Below are 6,011 nucleotides of genomic sequence, written 5' to 3'. Positions count from 1 at the left end.
TCATTCGTTGTATGCACTGCCTGTCTTTTCGGGACTACTCAATCAGGGCGTTCAGCGAGCAGCGCTGTCAATCACGGGACACCGGAGACCAATCACAGTGGGAGGAGACCACCGGCGCCGGCCTTAAGCGGAGTTTCGGGGCGGGTCCTGGGTTCATTCACAACATTCCTCCCCCGCCCCACTAGGGCTGGACAGCGCTCCCCGGGCAGCTGGGGCTGCGCCCACACAAGGCTTTGTTTACTGAGGGTCGCTTCCGGGCGCCGCGAGGGGACAATCAACACTGCTCGGCCCGGGAGCGAGACAGAGCGGCGGGATCCCCGGGCAGCCCCTCAGCCCCGCCTCCCTCTGGGCTGTGTGACGAGAAATTCAGCCTCTTTGGGCGGCGGGTCAAGTTTTGATGCTTTGCGGGATGAAGGGATCACAGGTCCCTTGGTAGAGTTTATGGGGGCTGCGGACACCCTCGCTAGAAATAGAGCCCAATCCAAGCCCATCCTTGAGCTCCAAGCTAAGAATCTCCAATCCATTCTATGCCTTATATATTACGTTAAGTCCTATGAAATTACTGATTTTCAACAATTTTTGATACACTAAATGGCAATTTCATAAGGTTCAACGTAATAGATGTCAAATCCGACCACCTCTGATTATTTTTTCTGATTCAGCTTGTCTAGGTCACATCTCTTGATGTGACCTTGAAGCAGGCAGTGGTCCTCGTCGCCGGTCCCCGGCGCCACCACCCCTGCCATCTCCATGTTGCTAGAGAACCCTGCATTTCCCCCTCGCCACACTTCTCTCCGTTATCATTACGTTTCTTTATCTATTTCAGCAGTTGTTTAATTTCTGTCTCTCCCCGCTCCACGGTGAGCTCCAAGGGGCAGTCTAATTGTCTAACTGATGCACTGCTTTACTGCCAGCACCTGAACACCTCGGGACATACAGCAGTCACTCAATCTATATATAACTTGTTGAATGACCCAGCTCACGCTTTGCTCCCATTCCACTGAAATGATCTACAGAGCAGGAAAACCGAAGCTGGCCCCTAAGTGGCCTGATTGCTGCCCCCTGCCTCTCCCCACATGGAAACTCTGCCTTTTTCCTTCCAGGAATTTCCAGTTTCACAGCTGCATTTTCTGGCCAGTCCCCAACCCACCCTTCAGTAAACTCCCTCCGACCTGCACTGTCCGGTATGGTCACCACTGGCCACAAGTGGCCTTTGAGTCCTTGAAATGGGACCAAGCTGAACTAGGCTGTGCTGTCAATGTAAAACACATTGGATTTTGGAGACTTAATAGAAAAAAAAGAAGGCAAAGTATGTCATTAAGAATTTTTTATATCGATTACATGTTGAAATAATACTATTTTAGACGTTTGTGTTAAGTAAAATACATTATTAAAATTAATTCCACCTGCTTCATTGTGTATTTATTTTATTTTATTCTATGCGGTATCAGGGCGTTTAAAGTTACATATGCAGTTTGGATTGTAATTTCTATGGGACAGCAGTGGTCTTGAGAAACCACAGCTGACCACAGTGACAACAATGAAACAACAATAACAATAATGTACTGATTGCTTATGTGGTGCTCTAGCTGTTCAGACACATTATCAAATGTAAGCCTTCCAACAGTGCTGCGAAATGGGGATGTCATCTCCATTTCTCATATGAGGAAACTGAGGCTTAGAGAGGTGGAGTTCTTGCCTGACTGGGAAGCCTTAGACTTATTAGAGCATGTCTTTCTTGCAAGGATTTGAGGCAAAGGTAGACTTATGGGGAAGGAGAAATGGGTGGGGAGAAAAGCAAGGAGAACATCAGTGAAACAAGTCTTTCAGGTGCTCCCCTAGCAAACAGGACCCAGGGTCCAGGTTTTCCAAGCAGCCCCCTTCAGCATTTAGTCTGTGGCTGGCCCTTGTCCCTGAGGACGCTTCAGTGGATGCCCTGAGATGCTGAATCAGAAAAGGCACTCCAGGCCAGTGGAACAGGATGTATGGGAGGAATAGAGAATGGGACATCACAGGGTGAGGATGTTTTATTTTATTCTCTCACAAGAGATACTAATATTTTCATCATCCCCATCTCATGGATGAGAAAACTGAGGCACAGAAAGGTCAGGTGACTTAACCTAGGTCCACAGCAGGAAAGGGTAGGGCCAGCATTCAAGCCCTGGTGGGTGGGCTGGTCTTGTCACATTGGCTGGGGATCAGATGCACAGTTTGGGAAACACCAACATTCTATTCCGTTCCTCTGATTTTACAGATGAAGGCAGTGAGGCCCAGCGAGGGTCAGAAAGTTGCCCAAGGCCACACAGCAATCCCTAGAGAATGTGAGAAGTCAGAAAGGCCCTTGGGAAAATGGGGGTTGCCTCCAGGATGAAGTCTCCAAGACTGTTTCACGCCTACCCTCTTCCTAGCAACACTTTTAGGAAGGGTGACGTTGCAAGGGGTGTTCTAGCTACCCGCAAGTCCTCCCTTCTCAGTGTAGCCAGTGAGTTTGGGCCTCAGGAAAATGGAACCACATTTATCCCGCCTGCCGCTGTGAGCTCATTGTCTAGGCATCCACAGCTCCTGACCCCAAACCCACATGTGTACTGACATCAAGACCCATGAGAAACACGGTGACTCTGAAGGCTGGGATGAGGGGGCCCACGGCCCCCCCACCCCCTAGTTCTGTGCCACCCCATCCTAACATTCTGAGGGTCCCTCCCTCTGCCAACCCCCCTGAAGCACCCCAATGCCCCTGTTAACTCAGGCAGGAAACCAGCCAGGGCAGTTTTACTTCCTGGTCCCGATGCAGCCCCTCTGGGCTGCCCAGCTGGCAAGATTTGCTTCTTACATTTCTTCTCTTCCCTTTTGGAACACAAGTTCATGGGCAGAGAGTCAGGGCCCTGCCAGGAAAAATGGGCATTCCAGGCAGAGGGGGAAGGTGGAGGCAGGAGAGGAAAAGGCTTGAGCAGGAATAATTGTCTGAAAAGCAACATTTAATGACTGCCCTGGCCCTGGGGAGTGGGGAGGGGCAGGGGAAAAGGCAGGGAGTAGACAGGCTGAGTGGCTGGAACTGGGCTTCCCTCCCCGTCCAGGAAAACAAAGGCAGCTGTCACAGTCTTCAGGCTCCCCACATTTCCACACTCAGGGAGGGGTGTTAGGGTCTCCATTTAACAGATGAAGAAACTGAGGCTCAGAAAGGGACTTGCTGAAGAGAACAAGAGGTGTAGGGATTTCCCAAAGTCTGGGGCTCTTGGCTGCGACACTAATGGGGGATATGTGGGCAGGACCCACATGCTAGGAAGGACCTAGCCTGGGAGGGAAAAGTCACCCAGGTCAGTGATGGGGTGGAGGGTGGAGGTGGTGGGAAAGTGAGGCTGTTTGGGGAGGCCGAGGGAGTGGGGTGAAGAGGGAACAGGTGCGTTGACATTCCAGATCTGAAACCTGTCACACCTGAATGCCTTTCCTCACCCCTGGGGTCCCCCTCAAAGGGGCTGGCGTCAGAGGGACAAAGGGAGCCAGTTTACAGGAGTCCTTGGCCAGCCCGGGCGCCGCCAGCGGCAATGGGCTTGGCCCGGGTTGGAGGCGCCTCCTGGTGGCTGAGGGAAGCGCCAGATGGCACCCAGAGCCCAGCCGGTCCCACCCCTCACCCTTTCGAGATTCCAGATAGAAAGGTTAAAAGATAATTTTCAAAAGTGGGTGCAATCAAGGCTCTCACCGACAAATAGAGACGAACACGTGTTAAGATTTTTTTTTATTGAACTCCTGTGGGAACCAGGCAGATGTTATACGAGGTTCAAAAGAGAGTCCGGAAAACGGGCACTTTTACAACAGATCAGACTATTTGAGTAAATAAATGTGCGAATGGAGGCAAATTGGTTTTTCCACAGGGGAGGAGGGCTGTCAATGGAACCTCAGCTGCGTGGGCCAGAATGAGCAGGTAAGAGTGGTTCTGTATTGCTATCAGTTGCTTACAATTCATGGATGGAGCTGTGAAATAGTTCAAAGACGCTGTTATGAACCAGCTAACCCGGAAGGGAAGGACGCGTTGTATAGCGATGACGCTTTGAATGGTCAGAACTGATTTACAGAGACGCAAAATGTACCTTGCAGAAAGAAACAATTCCTTCCTTCCTTCATTCAACAAACACCTGTTCCTGGAGCAACTATTGTGCGCTGTTCCAGGTGCTGGAGACACAACAAAGATGCAGAGTAGAAAACGGATGAGAGTGGCACAGAGTGACCCCTTCCAGGAGCAGGGGACAGAGAACGATTCTCTGAGGTGACACCTGGGAGGGCGAAGGAACAGGAGGTGAAAAAGGCCAGGGGGCAGGACTGGGTGGAGGCGGGAGTCTGGAGGGGGTGGCCTGGGGCTTCCTTGCTTTCTGTTCCCCCACTAGAATGTCAGTTCTCAGCTCTACCTAGCCCAGAGGTTGGCATGCAGTAGGCGCACAATAGATGCCCAACGTGCAAAGCGACTCCATATCAAAGGGCAGAAGTCACTCGCTGTCCGCTTAGGGGAGAGACTGCCGTGAGGTGGGCAGATGGCAGGAGGGTCCAGGTCCTGTAGGTGGGGCTCAAGGAACCGTATACTCTGGGCATCACAGAGCCAAGCGGCAGCCCTGCCCTCCAGTCCCGGGTCTGGGCCCCATCCTCCGCCCCTCTCCTCCCCCTAACAGAAACCCTGAGCTCCGGGCCCCAGACAACTCCAAACTGTGAAGTCTCGCCATCAAATTAGGGCTCTGCTGCCACAATTCCTGCGTTTTTGAGATGTAAATCAGGATTTTTTTTTTTTTTTTTGCATGTGAAATTACCGTTCCTGCCTTTTCCGGGGGTTAAAACTCACATGGAAAATTCACCATTTAGAAGGGTATAATTCAGTGGCATTTAGCACATTCACATTTGCAACCACCAACTTTATCTAGTTTCAAAACCTTATCACCTCCCAAAGATGACCCCATACCCATTTGCTGTCACTCCCCACTGCCCTTCCCCCAGTTCCTGGCACCCCATAGAGAACCACCGTCGCTATGGATTTGCCTCTTCCGGACATTTCACATGAATGGAATCACACATTATGTGGCCTTTTGTGTCTGGCTTCTTTCAGAATGTTTTCCAAGTTCACCCATGGTGAACTGTATCATTCTGTTTTATGGCTGAATAATATTCCATCCTGTGGATAAACTACACTTTGCTTATCCAGTCATCTGTTGGCAGCATTTGGGTTGCTACCACCTTTGGGTGACCACGACTGGTGCTGCTGTGAACGTACGTGTACGAGATACTGAGTCTGTGTTCGATCCCTTGGGGTGTGTGCCTGGTGGGCAACGGCTGGGTCACGTGGTAACTCCAGCCTGAACTTACTGAGGAGCCACCAAACTGTTTTCCAATGTCTGTCCCTTGCTTTTAAGAAAAATGTTGGGAGTTCTGTCACCCACCTCGGGGGAAGAGCCACCGCACTCCCACCTCCCTCCAAAGACAGTGGCTCAGCCGATCCCACAGGCACAGATGTTTTAGGGGAGGGAAGCCCGGGATGGAACAGAACAGAAACTTGGTCTGTTAAGAGAGGCAGCAGATGGGCAGCCGAGAACACGTACTGGGGCTCTGCCAGTGCCGGGTTCAGGTCCCTGCTCTGGAATGTTAATGTGACCTGACCTGGGCATCATGAGGACTGAGGTGATGTGTGGAAAGCACCAGAGCGGTGCCTGGGCCACAGGCAGTGCTTCATACTTGCCGTTATGACTTAGGACTTTTTTTAAAGATCGAGGTGGCACTGAGGAGTTTATAAGCACATTCTGGTTTAATCGGCATTTTGACTCTACAAGGTGGTGTCAGTACCGGTCCTGCAGATGGGAAAGTGACTCACTAGGCTGCCTGGCCGGTCCCCGGCAGAGGGGGTGACACAGGCATGTCCGTGGAGGGTATGTAGGTGAGTCACCCAAGGCAGGAGGAAAGAACACTCTCCCCTGGTTCCCAGGCTGGAGGTGCAGAAGCCCATTCGTCCTTCCCTGGCATGTGGCTAGTCTCCTGTG

This window comes from Delphinapterus leucas, unplaced genomic scaffold (assembly GCF_059928025.1).
Source record: "Delphinapterus leucas isolate spDelLeu-1000000601 "Yukka" unplaced genomic scaffold, BTC_Dleu_Yukka2 spDelLeu_asBTCV2_sq25, whole genome shotgun sequence".
NCBI lineage: Eukaryota > Metazoa > Chordata > Mammalia > Artiodactyla > Monodontidae > Delphinapterus > Delphinapterus leucas.
This window is presented reverse-complemented; position numbering follows the sequence as displayed.